The 17,290-nt window shown below is 48.7% G+C and overlaps 1 protein-coding gene across 2 annotated transcripts in view; it reads left to right on the forward strand.

Annotated features, from left to right (window-relative positions):
* The first annotated feature begins 3,991 nt into the window (after positions 1-3,991).
* The window catches only part of LOC122166731 (DAB2 interacting protein), an 89,841-nt gene continuing 76,542 nt past the window's right edge, over positions 3,992-17,290 (forward strand). The window contains exon 1 of one of the 2 annotated variants that reach the window (XM_042830724.1): positions 3,992-4,109. The gene's annotated coding sequence lies outside the window, so the exon portion shown is untranslated. The remainder of the gene's footprint in view (positions 4,110-17,290) is intronic. The other variant, XM_042830723.1, reaches the window with a different exon arrangement.

Genomic DNA, 17,290 nt, shown 5'->3' on the forward strand with positions numbered 1-17,290 from the left:
GAGCATTAAGAAGGACTTCTGTCTGCTTCTGCAGTGCCCCATCAGCAGCCCCTCCGCGCTCCCTGGCTTTGCCCATACGTGCCCTGTCTGCCTTGTGCTCAGTTACTGTGCTTGGAAAATCCAGCCAGGCGCCAGGACTCTCCCAAACAAAGGCGCTCTGGAAGCATTCAGTTGGATTTATCGACATGTGTTGTTTTTTTTAATTTCACATATATTGTGTTTCCATGGCGCTGACTTTTTGCCTTTAAAACTTTGTCATGTGGGTTCACTGCAAGTGAACATTAATGCACAGATACATGAGACTTGTGGAGTTACTTTATACTTAATAAAACAGGAGCTCGAGAGGCAGGCAAGACTTTGCCATCCTCAGTGCTGCACTCAGCATAGCAGCCCTCCCTTCTCTTTTCCTCTCAGTTTGCTCATCCTTGGCCCAGCGCCCATGGAAGCACACAGCTCCTGCTTCTCACGGGTGTGCAGCTCTGAGCAGCTTATAGACACATGCTTTAAAAGTATTAGAATGATCAACATATTCAGATATTTTGATATAATCAAATGTTCTTTCAGGGGCTCAAGTAATTGGAAATGCCAAGTTTGATACGAAGGAAGAATGAAAATGAAAATCTCACCTTCTGCCATCTGTCACAAAGTCAGAGTTTGGGTTTGTCCAAATATGTCCAAAAAACCCCAAGTCACAACAGACTTAATTGTCCTGCTTTGAGTTGTTGGTGTCCTGTTCCAACTCAAATAACGGCATCTGTGATTAAGCAATTCCTCAAAAGGATTTGTTTTGCCTTCTTTCTTTGTGTCTTATTACAATTTCATCCAGCTCTTCTGACTAGAGCAATTGTGTTCTGGGCTTGAGGATGTCAGAGTCCAAACTGCAGAAGCAGAACAAGAAAAGCAAGGCCCTTGCTCTTAAAAAGTGAAAGCACTTGGCTGCACTGTGAGAGCTTTGCTCCTCTCTTTCCTATCGTGCTCGTTGAGTTCTGTGTGGGCTTTGATGCCCAGATAACTTCCACACTCCTGCACAGGTTTGTGTCGTACTGTTCTTGACCACAGTGGTCACCTCCTCTCCACTGAAAGATCTCATCTTGCACAGAAGTTAGGCTGTGTGGTACAGCTGGTAGCTCTGTTTGTTCCCAAGAAGGTATTTTGTTATTTACTTGTGCCCCGTGCCTACAAGGAAGGTGGAAGGGGCCTGAGATTCCCTTCCTTGTATTCTAGCAGAACTTGAAAACAAAGGCAAGTCTGTACTAAAGGAAGGAGGAACGTTATCCCCATTTGTGCAGACTGCGCTGGTTCTGGAGGAGCGCAGAGGTGCTCAGCTCACAGCACACAGCAGCCTGCTCTCTCCGCACTGCCCGGCTGCGGGCGGATGGATGGAGCACCTCCAGTGCTTGGCTGCCCTTGTAACGCCTGAAGGGATTCTTTGGCTCTTCACGTTTCTATTTGCTGTCACTTAGCACAGTCTATTAACTTCTTCTCAATGAAAACTTCCAAGTTAGTGTTCTAATTTTTTCTAGTGCTAGTTGCTGCCCACACGTTGGAAGACACAGTCCTGCCCTAGACAGCTCACAGTAAACACTTAGAAGAATTTAAAGAACATGTAACATACAGGGCTTAAAGACGTAAATTAATGGAAGTCACAAGAATGCAGCAAGGCTAGAGGAGCAGGCGATTCTAGCAGGGTAGGATTAGCCTCATTCATCCGGAGATCGGAATCAGATGGTCTTTAAAGTCATAAATGAAGAAGAAATGGATGATGCATTTATGATCTCACCAGGAAAGCACGGCAGTCACACCCCCAGGTCAGATTCTCTCTCTGTTGTCTTTGTGGCAAGCGAGCTCCTCTATTTTTTTTTTTCTTACCCCATCTAAAAATTATGGGAGGCAGTTCCTGGTCTCTGGCACGCACAATGGAGGAGCACAGTGTTGCTACAGCATTGTAATTTGTCAGCATTAAAAAGCCTGACATCTCGTTCTCCCAAATGAAGCTAGCAATGAAAACTGAAAATGGCAGAGTGTGATCTCCTTCTGGTAGCAATGAACGTAAAAACAATGCGAAACAGAAGGAAAGTAATGTCTTATTGCAACCCTAAATTCTAATTTCCAGATCCTGCACGAATCATCTAACAGTTGTTGAGATGAGACATATAAGATAGTGAAAGAAAGCAGCCATCATTCCTCACAGACTGTCGTTGTGTTTTTCCTTCTCAATTCCCTTCCTGAGTTGGGGATTTTAACAAGTCCTCAATAACGCTGTGACCCAGCTGTGCTGGCCCTGCTAAGGACTGGCACGTAGGCAGCAAACACTCAGCAGTGGCATGAGGGAAATAATGGGCAGGTGCACGTTGTTGTTTTTGTTCTTGGTGCTTTGGCAGGGCTCCTAGCAGGCAGCCAGCAGCCTGACCTGGCCAGGACAGGAGCACGAAGGGCTGATGGCTGAGGATGATGCTGGCTGAGGGCAGAGCGCAGCAAAAAACAGCTTGGCAACGGGCTGAGCACTGGAGGAGATCATCCCCAGATGCGCTGTTTCGGAGCCATGTTGATCCCTCTTTCTGCACTTTGTGATGTTTCTCTACACCACACAAACACCATTCTTTGATGATATTTCTTGGGACGGCCTTTGGTGCTGCTTGCATTCTGTTGGTGTGAGACGCAGCAGCCTGCACTGTGCATCATGCTATGGCCACGTGCAGGCAGCTCCCAGGGTAGGGCTCAGCTCACGTGGAGGTGTGTTATGCACCTCACCTGTAGAAGTGGTGCTTAATGAATGCAAAGCACCTCTGGATATCTGCATGTCTGAAATTCCTGCTGCACTTACAGGGAGGTCACTTCCACAAGTGCCGCACAGACGCCCCAGGGCAGCCCGCAACCCGAGGAGGACAGGATGTGCCCTGTGAATGTGCTGGGTGGGGAAGGAGCATTTAAATAGTGCGAGCAAATGGCAGAATGGATAGAAGGCAGGCTGCGATTATTCTCCTGCAAAACACGTGAAGGATATCGGTTATAAAAGGGAGCTGCTAAAGGGCATCTGGCCTATGGCCGCCGCTGGAGGCTGCCGGGAGGAGCTGCCCTGGGGTCGGGGATGGAGGGTGAGGCTGCAGAACTGCCCGTGGGAAGGTGTCCGCTCCTCCCTCCTTCCCATACGTCCGTCAAAATCAGCGCTTTTTGCAGTGGGTATCTCACTCCCTCTCCTGGGGACAGAATGGAGGGGATACGTGCGGGACCTCGGGCCGTGAGGGCTGACCTGGGGATCGGCCTCATTTGCTGCCCGGGTTTGACAGCACATGAAGGGATGCCGCTTTCGGCTCTGCTGCTAAAGCGCCACTCGTGTTCCCAGCGCCGCCCGCTCTGCCCGCCGTGCCTGACCCACGCAGGTTGTTCCCTGTTGTAAATGCTGGGCACCACAGCAGCGTTATATTTTTACTGCCTTATTTAGCCAAGGGATTAAATGTAACGTTCAGGTTACGTCGGACATTAACTCCTGACAAAAAAAAAAAAAAAGACACAGCTGCGAGATTTCCCATTAAACGTTTCGCGGCGGCGTTGCAGCGGAGCAGTGCGAGATCCGTGACTCCATGACTCGCCCTCCCGCACAGAAAGCAGTGCGCTGCTCCTCCCGCACAGGTGCCGCCCGCCGCTCCCGGGGACGCGCACTGCGGGGCTGCGCGGGTACCGACCGCACCCGGGGCCAAGTGTGCCGGCGGGGAGGGGGGGAGGCTCGTCCGGGCGGGAAGTTGTTGCCCAGGGCGGGTGGTGCAGGCGCTCCGACCTCCCCCTGCCTCCCTCCGGTGCGCTCGCCTCGTCTCTCCGACAGGATTTTGATGTGAGCCGATGGTTGCCACGGTAACGGCGGCCCCGGAGCCCCGCGCCGCCGCAGCGCCCGGCCGGGCTGAGCACGGGGCGCAGAGCGCGGGGATCGCAGCCGGGCAGCAGGCCGGGGCTCCAGCTTGTCTTAATATTTAGTATTCTTGTCTCACCCCGCAGGGGTTCCTCAGCCGCCGGCTTAAAGGCTCCATCAAAAGGACAAAGAGCCAACCGAAGCTCGATAGGAACAGCAGCTTCCGGCACATCTTACCTGGCTTCAGGAGCGTGGACAATGAGAGGTGAGCGGCCGTTCCTCGGGATGGGATGGGATGGGATGGGATGGGACGGGATGAGCACGCCGCTTTTTGCAGCCTTTGTTAACCCTGAGCTCATCTTATTGGGAGCGACGGCACATCTGTGATAGAGGTGGACTTGCTTAATTGCATTAGGTGTAATTTTAGTGCATTGGCAAGCACACAGTGCGAGCCCTCCCTTTTTAGGTTGAGTAGAATGGACTGAGGTGCCCATCTGATGGGCTTTCCTCTCCCCACTCCACCCGAAGTTGTTGCTCTGGCACAGGCAGAGCATGGAGATGTAGCAGCCGCTGAGCGCTGCGGGCATGGGAAGGAGGGAGGGAGCAGCACCGGCTCAGCCCTTGTATGGACAGTAACAGCCGTGATGTCCCCAGATCCCTTTCCCCTTCCACACCTACACTCCGGTGCAGCCCTGTGTCTCTGCTCCCAGGCAGCCCATGGCAGGGAGCTGTGTGGTGTGGGTTGGCTGGCGGTGGAGCAAACTGCACACAAAATAAGGGGAAAAGAGACCTGGTGGTTATTTTCCAGCTTGGTTAGAAGACGAAGCTCATCAGTGTGTTTGTGTGCGTACATTTCTGTGGGTGCATGAGTGAGATAGCCACACATCTCTGGATAACTTATGTGTGAATGCAGAATGCAGAGCGATGGGAGGTTTGGTTTGATGGGCCCCGCTGCTAACAGCACACAGAGGTGTTGGAGGAAGATCCTGAGATGTTATATGAATCTATTTAGAGAATGACACACAGGTATGGAAGTGCCAGAAAAGCTCTGTCTGAAAAGAATGGCAGATCAGGCATACATGGATGTGATCGTTTTGTAGCAGTGAGATTATAAAATATCAAGACAGCACCATAGGACCCACTGAGCACACATTTCACTTTCAGACACAGCGAGAGCAACTTCCTTTTAGCCATCCTCACCCACTGGAGGGGCTGGGAGCTGCTGAATGTTTCTGAAATCTGGGTTTTTCTTTAGACAAACTAAGCTTTTTCCTTCTGGATTTAGCAAGTGAAAGGATTGTTCTGGTCAGCGCAGGGAAACGTTGCAGAGGCAGAGTCACAATTTTGCGCTGCAGTTTTCACAGCTGCTCCAAGCAGGGCACTGTGTTCCACATGGTGGACAAGTGAGGGCAGCTGGGGATCTACCCAGTGCTTCTTGGTTCCCCCGAGGTGGGCACAGAGGGGGCACACAGGGCAGTGTTTTCTCTCTCTGCAGATGAGTTTTGTTTCATTCTGCAAACTGGCAGTGTAGGACACAGGAATGAACTGCTTTGGCCAGCCCTGAAGCCAAAGTCGTTTTCTTAAATTAAGTCTGTGATTTCCCTGCTCTCCCTGAACAAGAGCCCTGCCGCATGCTGGGCAGTGTCCTTCTGACAGAGTGCATTTACCACAACTTTTCCCTAAAGGAATTTGATGAATGGCTGTAGTGCATTTTCATCATAATGATTAAAATGTGGATTAGAGGAGCGGTAGCATTTGTCAGCATTGAACAAACCATAAGGATTCGCTTATCTGAGTATTCAGAAACTGGAAACAAAGGGCTTCAGGTACCGCTCAGGCTTCATCTGTGCTCTGCAGACACACCGCTGTCTGCAGGGAGCCGTCTGACGCTCGGTGGATTCTGGCACTGAGCTTTCAGTCCCCAGCTTTCCCAGCACTGTCAGGTCAGTGGGAGTGAGCGGGTTTCCTTCTGCAAAATTCCCTGGCTGTAGATACAGCTCCGGGAGAGGTGAAACAAAGCAGCAGTTGGTCTTCTCAGTGACACACCTATGGCTTGGTTACGGAGATAATTCTGTCTTCCTGAACATTCCTGTGTTGATTAAAATGCATAATGCATGCAGCTCTGTGTATGAAGGGGCTTGACTCTGTATCACTCTCATTCGGTTTGTGCTGTGCTTCCTTATCTCTCTGGAAATCGAAGAAATGCTTCAAAGGAGCACCTGCTATCAGCGTTGCTTCCTAAATATTTGATTTCTGACTCCATCTTGTATTGAAGCTGACTGCCCGCAAACTCCTGCTTTTCTCATGGAAGTAACCATTGTAACAACATTCTGTTCTGGGGCTTGGCAGAATTTTTGCAAGAGATGCCGTAGCACAAATGAATAGTGCAATAAATGCAGACAAAGTCCTTGAGGTTAAGTATTGAGCTATAGTTGTAGTAGATCACAAATGATTGTTACCTGGGTTCGGCATACCTTTATTGGTGCTGTGTAATATCTCCTCATATCTTTATTTTTGCATTTCTTGTGTGTCCTGTTCATCCTGCTGTGTACAGCAAGTGTGTATAAATACACGAAGTGTGCACAGATGTGTGCAGACAACCAACGAGGTGGATGTGGCATGTATGGAGAGAATGTAAATGTATCTGTGTTTGATAAATGTGTGTATTTAAATTCATCATGTGAATTTGAAATGGCACGTGATTACAGTGAGGAATTTGTACAGTGAGTTTTATAACAATGCAAAACGAGGAAATATCTGTAAACAGAAATGTCACAGAACGTCTCGGTTGCAGCACTTCCAAATCGCCCTGCTGGCTGTGGGTCACTCTGTGCTCCATGCCTCACAGCAGCACAAAGGATCAGGCAGGTTCCCAGAAGAACCTCACTGAGCTGCTCGTACAGAGCGAATCCCTGCAGCCTGAGAGGAGCTGGCAGCTCTGCCATGTGTGGTGCTCAGCTCCACGGAGCTGCTGTGCTTTTTGCTGGGGTCCCACTGCGCTCTGCTATGTGCACGCATGGTCTGAGCAGCTCTGGGAAGTCCGACGGTGCCTCCAAGGAGAATCCTGGGCAACTTTTTTTGTCTGTAGAGAACATCTGAGAAATTGTCCGAGCGGCACATCAGAAGAACGCGTTGATTACAGTCAGGCAGAGCTTATGTTTGTAGGACAGGCATGGTCGAATCTCATGGCATCTGATTTTCACACTAACTGAGAGAAGACTGATTTGAAAGAGGTGGAATAAGAGGTTGGTGCTGCCTTCAAGTGATGGCGGGGCTCACGCGGTGCAGCTGGACACATCTCTTCATCCTTTCACATACTGATGTTCTTCTTGGAGCCTTGTAACAGCAACGGGGTACAGTGATTGATTGTGAACAGAAGCAATATCACAGCAAGTACAGCTAGGGCCTGACATGTGAGCTGTGTTCATCTGGTACGTTGGTATAAATGTGAGATTGCAAGGAGGACTGTGGGATGAGCCTTTCAGGTTTTGTTTGCTTGTTTTCAGCTTTTGTTTGTCACTTGTTAGAGCTAGAAAAGGGTTCTGTTAAAGAGGCTTTTTGCTAACAAGGTGTCCCGCATCCTGACTTATTACAGCAGCTAACGAAGTTTTTATCATGGAGCGCTGAATGTTTGTGTTTGTAGGGGCCTCTCTGGAATCAGCCACAAATCAAACATTTGGCAGATGGGTTGTCCTTAATTGGACCCACATTTCTGCTACGAAATAGGGGTTTGAGCAAGTTCCTGGGTTGGGCTCTGGGCACACAGAGCAGGCCTGGAGAACCGAGAGAAGGTTATTCTGCTGGGCTTGTTAATTGCGTTGTTTGGGCATTGTTACATCAGTGCTGAGAGGAGAGGGACACGGGGTCACTTTATGGGATGAAAGATGGGCACTCTGTGTAACTCATTATTCTGATGTAATCCTGATGCTGATGGCTCCTAAGGACGCCTTTTCTCAGCGTGCTGTGTGCCTTCAGAGCTAAGGAACACTCAATTAATAACATTTGGGATTATTTGCAAGTTTTTGTGTTGGTCGTTGTTTGCATAATTCCACAAGATAACATTCCATTTATGGTTTTTCTCTTGGCACTACAAAAAATCTGAGCATATGGTGAATTGTTAAATGAGCCTCAGCCTGGGAAGGGCTGCAGCCATGCTTTGGTAACACCATGGCCATGACTCTTACTCACTCTTTGAACTATTCAATTCTTATGCCACCACAAATTTTTCCTTATAACCCACAGAGAGAAGGGAAAGCACACAAGTCACATACTGCAGCACATTCAACTCCTGATGCAGCACCAATGCAGTCTGCTCTATGGGTTCCAAACATTCATAAAGTTTATTTTGAAGCAATAGGAGAGCATTAAGAACTTCTGAACATCCGTACTCATACAGTAAAGTTAGTCTGCGGGTTCTTGTCAGGTCTCATCGTTTGTTTATTCCCAACAAACCTGATAGGCCAAATATTTTTAGTCATGATGAAGCTGGTTGACGAGAATAGGGTGACTGCTGCATTACAGAGCATGCAGAAGTGGCTTTGTTTCCTTTGGGAAGAGGAATGACCCCCGCACAGCCATGCATGGAGCTTGTGGCTGCTTCTGGCTCCTTAGCTGAATGGCATTGGCTGTGCAGTGCTCTAAGCAAGAAGTGTTAGAACAGCAGGTGCAAGGTGGAGGGTTGTTTTGATAATGCAGATATTCTGAGGAAGCACCACCGAGTTTGTACACGGGAACCATTCTGCACCATCAGCCATACCTGGAAAGCAAAATGTGACATGTTGCAAAGTGGAGCAGGAGCATCCAGCATCTGTGCTGTGGTGCAGAGGCAATGTCTGTTCTGAGTCCACCCCACCACCAGCAAACAAACGCAGCTCTGGTGATGGGGAATGGGCTGAGGAGTGCTGCCCACCCACACAGAGTGCTGCATTTATGTCAAGGCAACCTTGGCTGGGAACGTGCAAATCAATCTTTTAATGGGATTCCTTGGCAAAGCATTTCTTGAATCAGAATCAGTTAATTACTGATCCCCATTTAATGGCTATGTTTGGAAGCTACAGTAAAAGCAGAACTGCTTTGAGGGGGAGATGCAAGAGGAAATTATTCCCTTTCCACACAACCCGTTACGTTGCTCATCGTCTTCTTCACAGGTACAGGACTTTTAGGAACTGGCACTCAAATCGTTTTAAAGGGATAATGCTCTGAATAGTAAGGGGATTTTGGGGTTTTCTTTTGGCATTGACATAAAAACAAATAGTCCTTTCTATGGAAGAAAGGGTAATGCTCAGCGTTGTAAGAATAAGGTCCAGGCTGTGGGCCCTTTGTGTTTCTCTGCTTCTTGGCTTCCCAGCTGTTGAAACAGCCCCACATGGTGCCCCACAGGGGTACAGCTCAGACTCTGACTCAATTGGAGTCACGTAGCAAAATTATAAAATCCTTCCTACTTGAGCGTCTGCGGCACTACCGGGATAATTGGCTTCATCCATCTTACAATTAGCTTGCAAAAATATGTTTTGCATTCCTGACCTTTTCTCTATAAGCAAGGCCATTGTTTCACTGTCCTGCTTAATTACAAAATATAGTGTTGTGCGGCGGTACAGATGACATCGTTGTATCGTTGGCTCTAATTTGATGAGACATCATAATGGGGAGTTTTCATACCGAGGGCACTGAATGCGTGTAGCGTGAAGCCACATTTCTCTAAACCTACTAAATAAGGAGAAGTTAATTTTATGCTCCATCTTTTTGACGTTTGTAATCAAAGCATTGTATTGCAGCTGCAGATGGTTAGCATTTGAAGAATGTTTGGCAAACACGTACAGCGGGAAGGCATTGTTTCTGCAGCGGAGGTCAGGTTGGTTAATGGACAGGAGGACGCTTGCTTTCCTTTCGCCATCCCCGCGGCCTGCAGGGATGCTGTTGGCCGTTGTTGGTGGAGGTGTTGGTGTGGGGCAGCAGTGTCCCCCAGGGCAGCAGTTCTGCTCGGAGCCCTTTGGCACCGCCTCTGAGCCGGGGAGCAGCTGAGCTGCTGCACTCCGATATTCTTCAGATGGAAGACAGAGGCTGCCACGGCACTGCAGGAACATTTTGTTTCTGCACAGACCGTTTATTCTGACTTTGCCCTGTTGGGATTTTCGTCTGCATGAATTTCCGTGCAATTACATTAGTGTTACTCTCCATGTCAATAAACTCAAAGAAAAAAAAGAAATGCCATCAGTACAGCTTTTATACCAGAAAAGGCTTTGTGATGGTTCTAGACTCTTCTGTTTTTTGGTTGGTTTTTTTCATTATTGTCTGTTTTCAGTAAAATTAAGATACTTCTATCCCCAGCTTAAACGTTCTGGCACACAATGCAAAGTGCCCTTGATGACAGCACTCCTTGCAGACCAACAGGAGTGGCTCCTGCCCCTGGCTGCACTCACAGCCACAGGGCCATCGTCGCAGTCTGAACAGGGCAGCAGGCTGATTCAATGGGAAATTATATTTGGGGGTGGGTTTCTGTTTGATCAGAGCACTGAACCATGTCAGGAAACTGCAGGGTAATGGGAAGGTGCAGAAGAAGCCCTTCTCTTTCAGGGGCAGCAGGTAGCGACATTAATTAGTGCTGTTACCAACCTGTGCTTCAGCCCGTGCCCCCAGCACTGCGTGGAGTCTGGGAGGGCTTCTCCCTGGCTTCTCCTCCATCTCCATCTTTCACAGTGGAATTTCCCATCTCAGGAAAGTTGCCTTGCTGGATGCATCACATTTTTCTGTCCTGTACTCTGTTTTTTTCTGTTGGCAACCAGTGTGAGATGTCTGTCGGAAGGAGGAAATGTTCAAAAACAAGCTTGGCTCTGTTCTTCATTGAAGCTCTGCAAGGCCTTGGTTGGAAGGTCCGTGTGAAGGGCATAGACTACTGTAAGAGTGCATCCAGCAGCTGAGGTGGGCAAGGTTTTCAAGCCTTTGTTCCGAGTGCTGGAGGACGCAGATGTTTGACATGTATGTCTTGTTATCCAATTTCATATTGCAGTGGTGGTGCACAGAAATGCGCTGATTGTAGCTGCAGGCAGCCCGTGCACTGAGCTCGCTGCCAGCATTGGTTGTACAGAGCATGGGCTGTAATGATGTTCGAGACTTGTGAATATGAAATAACTCTGTCAGGTTCATCCATCAACTGCAAGGGGAGAAAAAAAACAGCACAGAAAAATGTGTTCCTCTGTCCTTCCTCCTCCCGCACCCTTTGAGAACGCCTTACAGCATGGAGCGTCTTCTGAAATTATTATTAGGGAGGTTTCAAGTGCATTGTTCACTTGTGGTGTCTTCTTACGATGCTGACGGTGTGGTCTTGTTTACCTCACTGCCAGTGTTGAGAATTTTCGTTTTCAGTACAACTGCAGAACATCTCACTTATGTTACTTATGCTCTCAACGGCAAAATTCGGGTCAGGCGTGATGAAAAGAAGGAAGAGTTCATTTTAATTGAACTAAGGCAGTGCATTTTAGCTAGAATTAAAGTATAATTTGTTTCACAAAAACACTTAACTGATTTGAATTAAAGCCAGAAATATGAATTTGGCTTTAATCCACACGTGTTACATAAGCAGTTCTGTGAGATAGGGATGTGCCATGCGTTGTACGTGATTGATGGCATGCAGGAGGGAGGCATTTGTTCACAAAATGATGCCAAGGTGTTAGCAGGTGTAGAGCCACAGGTATTATATCAGGCTGTCCCCTCTGTTCACACTTACAAATGTCTCTGGGATTATGCTGGCCCTGCACAGTAACCCCCATGCTCTGCTGCTGGTACATGAGAGATTGCACGCATCCCCTATTTGAAGTGTTCAGTGCTTCTTCCCCATAGGAGTCCCTCTGCAAAGTAGTCCTGCAGTAGTTACCAAATGATTTACATAACTCTTACCTTGAATAATTAATATTTTGCCATCCTTGCTGTGCAGGGAGCTTTGTTCCATTATGGATGTGTCACTATATAGTACCACTCTTACTGACACATACATAAAAATATACATATACATAAAATAGAAAGATTGATCTATATTTCAGGCAAGGTGAGAACAACATTTTAAAAGACCGCAGTGCTTCTGAGCACCGCAGTGAAGGGCTGTGGGCTGCGGGCAGCAGAGCAGCCTCCTTCCAGCAGGCAGACACGGCCTTGTGCTGCTGCCCCGTGTCACACCTGAGCAATCTGGTGCTGCTTGGATCACAGGGTTTGCTTTAGGACTGTTGCACAGGGGAAAGGCCATGGGCAGTACAGCATTTCTCGTGCACAGCATGTTCTGGACCAATAGAGAAGACTGAGGTGGCTGCTCATGAGCTGTCTTTTGTTGTAACTTTTCTCTTTTCAGAATGCCAGCTTTGCATGCTTTTAAAATCCCATTGCAGCAGTTTTTATTTCTTCTGCCATGTGCTGAAATGCTTACATTAACTCCATACCTTAACAGTTCTAATTGCTGACAGGGCGCTGCTCACGACGGCTCCACAGCCTGGCTGATCACTGCACCTTTCATTAACGCTCCAAGTCATGTGGAAGCATTTGTGTGGTGTCAGGGTGGGCGAGCATGGGGGCTTTGGCCAACAAACTGCTGAGGGCAGCACCATGCAGCTGCAGGCGTGGGGCTCCAGTGGCACCACTGAGCACTGCCCAGGGGTGTCCCATTGCACAGCACAACTGCAGGAGCTCTGCACGGAGCCTCAGAGTCATCCAGAATTAATTATTCACTGATGATCGCTCAGACTTTACGGATTAGGAAGCAGGGAGGAGGGTTGGCGGGGGTGGAGAGGAGATAGAGCAATTTGGATTGCAATTAGTATTTAATTTCTTTCCTTATTCCCTGTTTGCTTAAATTGGAGATTGCATGTTAGAACCAAGCGAGGATTGATATCCCAGCAGTGAAAGTTCCCTGTGCACCGGGAAGCAGCAAATCCACTGCAGCCTGGAAGCTTCCCAGAGAGACAAAACACTTCCATTGGTTTGAGGAGCTGAAATGTTAGAGGAGCCAGTTTTGCTTAGGTAATGTTTGAAGGGAACAGATGTGCCCAGTCTGCCAAAGCAGGAGAACTTTACTAGTGATATCTTGCTGTTATGATAAGAACATTCAGATATTGTCTCTCTGCATCCATCACCCAAATTCTCCCCAGTTTAAGCTGCACAGCAGCAGGTGTGCTGGGTACTGCAGCCTGGCTGTGCAGTCCTGTAGCAGCCTGTGTAACCCCAACCCGCCGGGCTGCCGAGTCGTAGAGAATGTAATTTTAAGTTTAGTCATTACAAAAACGTTAGCCAAGAGTTGAAAGTCTGCTTTACTGGTGAGATTGTGTCTAATGTGAAACCTCAAGGGGTTTTTGTGATTATACCAGTAACCACAGTCTGGGTCACACTTAGCAATAATTATCTTGATGTCTGAGAGGTTGTTAGAAAGTCCCTGGAGGAAGGGGCCCAGATGCATTGCAAAAGAATTTAGAGGTCTATGCTGGCAAACTTTCAGCACTTAGAGATTTATTTAAGTTAGCTCTTTTAATTGCTTTCTTGCATCCCTGTTCTATTCTAAGCTCTATGAGCTGTCTAGGGAAGAAAGTCTAGCTACCATTAATCTCCTCAATCCTTCTTCCTTTAACTAGGTACTTCTGGCTTCATTTACACAGGCATTTGAGCCCTGCAGAGTGGCTCATAATTGTGATTCAGTTTTAACATGTTCTGGGAGAACATGTAACTTAGGAGAAGTCATCAGCTGACTTCTGTGTGTGTTTTTTTTTTTTAACTCCCATCTCTTGAACGTGGCTTATGATCTCTGTATGACATAGCTGCTTCCTGGGCTGCTGGCAGCTTCCTTGATATGTATTCATAAAGCAGTTCTAAGTCCTTGAGTGAAAACTGCAAGAAAAGGGCAAGGAATTATTTGTCTTTGTTTTGTTCTCATGGCCCTCGTGTTCCCATTCCAACACGCGCCTGGGAGCTCTCTGTCTGCATGCCTTCATACCTACAGCTCTTAGTGCACAGCAAGGCAGGCTGTCTCGCCCTCCTCAGATAAAACCACTCATATTGAGGCTGTCACTCCCCTTATTAATTTCAGTTCCAGCCCTCTCAGGGAGGCAGAGCCCCTGCATACCCATCAGGGACAGCAAATGCTGTGGTGGCAGGGAGTGAGGAAGCAGTGGCAGCAGCACTGAGCAGAGCACAGCCCCGGTTGCCCATTGCTGGCTGCTGGCTGCTGCTGCTTCCCAGCTGCAGTACGTGCTTCTCTCTCGTAAATGCTCCAAGTCTCATTGCCATACAATACAAAGCCAGCTTTAGTCCTGGGAATAATTGTTTTCAATTATATTTTGTATCAATGAGTGCCGCAGATACAGTCAGATATATGACACATAATTTAGAGCAGTAATATTTTTAAACCTATTGTTAGTTGCCTTTCATCTTTGTTATCTATTCCTCGCCAGTAAGTAGGCAGTTTTTCCCTTATTTCGCTATGCATTACTTTGCAAAGGGGGCATCTGCCCAAGAGCCCCAGGTCCCCCCCCATGCCCACAGCCCGGTGCCCCCCACCCTCAGCCCACCCTCCCTTCCGTCCTTGTCCCTCATTGCCTCAGAGGAACATATCTTTGTGTTGAAATGAAGTGATAGAGAGCCGGCATTACACAGAGGAATGAGCTATGAAATAATGGGGCTAATAAGCATGTAGAATAACTTGACTGTCCAAGTGCAGTCCGCGGAGCGGCAGCTGCTGCGGATACACTCAGGTTATCAGCGTGCGGCTATTTTGTGCTGAGAGGGCTTAGGTGTAATGAGAGTTCCTGCATCACGGGAACTCTTGACAATGAATAGTGACATTTTCCAATAACAACTTTCAGAAATGAAGCAGCCCTGTGCAGCAACGCAGCGCTGCTGACAGCCTGCCTGGGGAAAGCCCCTGCCTGCCCCCCCCTGCACAGCCATCGGCTGCCGCTCTGCCCCCCGCTCCGCTGTGTTCCAAACCAGCACATCCCTTCTGCTCCTGGCTCCAGTGCTTCCACATGGGTGAGAGCAGTGCGTCCTCATCTTCAGGAGCAGAGGAGTGCTGTATCACCTGCATCCCCAGCACTTCTGTCTCCTCCAGTGTGCTGTGATAGAAGCACAGACTTGTCACCAAGAAGCTGGGAATGTGTCACTCAGCTCTGTGAGTAGTTTTTCTGGTCGCAGTTCTTCCTCTTGTATCTTTTTCTTACTACAAATGTCAGTAAAGAAGGTAGGATTGAGTTTGGGTTGTGTTCTTGAGTATATCAGTTAAATTTATTGGAGAAATTGAGCCCTCCTAATTGTGTTCATCCTGATAACTGAATAAAATACAAATAAATTGTCAAAACCTATTGTATGATAGAGATTAGGGCGGGCCAATTGATTCAAAAAGTGACTAGTAAACACCCTAATAAACATCGTGAGATGGCTTTGCAGCTATTTCTGAGACTAATTGCTGGAGAAAAAAGGAATAATTATAAATCCAAACGTTTGTAAAGGTGAAGCCGGGCTGTTTTGTCCAGGGGTCTGGTTACCATCTGTATCCAAAAGTACATAGGAAAACATTTCTCTCAGCCAGGCACCCAGCGTGGTTGTTCTGGGGTCAGGGAGCCTCTTGTCAATAAGTTTGCCAAAAATTGAGCCTTTTTGTTACACTCATAAGCCAATGTCTGTTCCTGAGCTGTAACATGCTGAGAATCCGCTCGATGGTAAGTTGTGACACATGCAAACAAACCGGGGAATTGGTTTGTAATATGCACTGGGGAAGTCTGCTTTGTGCAGCTCTCGTATCTGGTGTTCCCTGCTACAGGAGCTCCTGCTGCTTAATTTAGTAACACGTATGTCTGATTTTCCATTTTCTAGAGGGCGTGGGAAGGGACGTGTTTGGCTTTGCTCTGCACTGAGGGGCTCTTTGCTGTGACTGTGCTCCCCAAAAGCCCACGGAGGCGGTGACTTTCCCTGAGCCCACTCTGTCTATCACCATCCCTGCACCTCTGCATGCAGGGGAGTGGTTTTCCACAGCGACAATTTGTAGTTACAGCCCTCATTTCAAACAACATGAAAATAAAGCAGACTGCATCCAAACGCGCTCCCACTCCAGAGTCTGCAGATGGGCAGCACTTCGGCTCCTGCTTGAATAATCACTGTTGCTAAATATGGAGTGGAGCCGCGGGCCGGGCTGTGCTGTGAGGCTCCAGCACTCGTCCCAGCACAGCAGAGCATTATTCCTCCATTGTGATCGCAGGCTTGTCGCTGCTTTGCATTCCCATTCTGCACCGCTGCCCCCCGCTCTTCCCGTGCCGAGGGATGGTGATGGAGGGAGCGCCTGAACGGAAAATCCTTTCATAGCCAAGACATGATTGTTACTTATTTATTTTATTTTCGGTTAATACGACTGCAGTACAAGTGGGGCCTTAATGCCTCAGGGCCTTGCGTTTTTGGAGTAATTCCTTATGACGCATGTCAGGCTCTGTTTTATTCAGGTGGGTGGTATGATATTAAACAACAAAGCAAGCCTGCACTTCCCTGTGCCGTATTTATGTGCATGCTCTGGCACAGAGGTGCTTATCAGTGGAATGCCATACCCAGGCGGCTATACCTAGTTTGAAATGCTTTGCAAGTGCCAGGCGGGCATTCAGATCCATCCACCTGCCTCACACCAGCATCCCTCCTTCCATCCCCTTGGGCTGGGCCAAGTGGGGCTGTGGGAGACGTTCCTTAAGTAATGCTCCAGACAAACGCTTCTGTCTGAATGGAATATTGATTTTCTAATTGCTGTGCTGCTGTTAAATGAATCGTTACTGGAGAGCAGAGGGAAAGCAAACTCAAGTGCATAGCAAGCGAGCTTTGGCTTGTCTGCTAAACACACTCAGGGTGTTAATGTGCGAAACTCAACGAATGGAGTAAGGTGGAGCTGTCTGTACCACACAGACGGGCTGACCTTCACAGAGCCCTCCGAGCCCTCGGTGTCAAGCCATCACCACACAGCTGGGGGAGGACAGACGGCCCCGAGGTGGGGCCCATCCCGCACACCTCCCGTGCGGCCCCTGTGTTCCAGAACTGCCCTTCAGACACTGGCGGTGCGAGGGCTTTGTGTTCCCACAGGAGAGCAGCCAGATGGCCGAGCCCTGCTGAGCTGACAGCCGCGGAGCGGGAGGGTGGGCAGGAGCTGCCGGCGCTGGGGCCTTTAACCCCTCCAGCGGGTGCAGCTGCGGGATGCGCCCGGCTCCGGCTGCCAGCTGAGGCCTGGGGAATCGCTGACCTGGATCTTATGCGGGGGCCCCCAGCACACGAAGGATGCGGAGCTGTTGGAGAGGGTCTGGGGGAGGGCCGCCAGGATGCTCAGAGGGCCAGGGCAGCTCCACTCTGGAGACTGACTGGGGAGCCGGGGCTGTTCAGATTGGAGAAGAGAATGCTCTGAGGAGATCGCGTCGTGGCCTTCCAGTACTTGAGGGGAGATTATAAGAA

Source organism: Centrocercus urophasianus, unplaced genomic scaffold (assembly GCF_019232065.1).
Source record: "Centrocercus urophasianus isolate 14NV4802_14NV808 unplaced genomic scaffold, USGS_Curo_1.0 seq_34, whole genome shotgun sequence".
NCBI classification, from domain to species: Eukaryota; Metazoa; Chordata; class Aves; order Galliformes; family Phasianidae; genus Centrocercus; species Centrocercus urophasianus.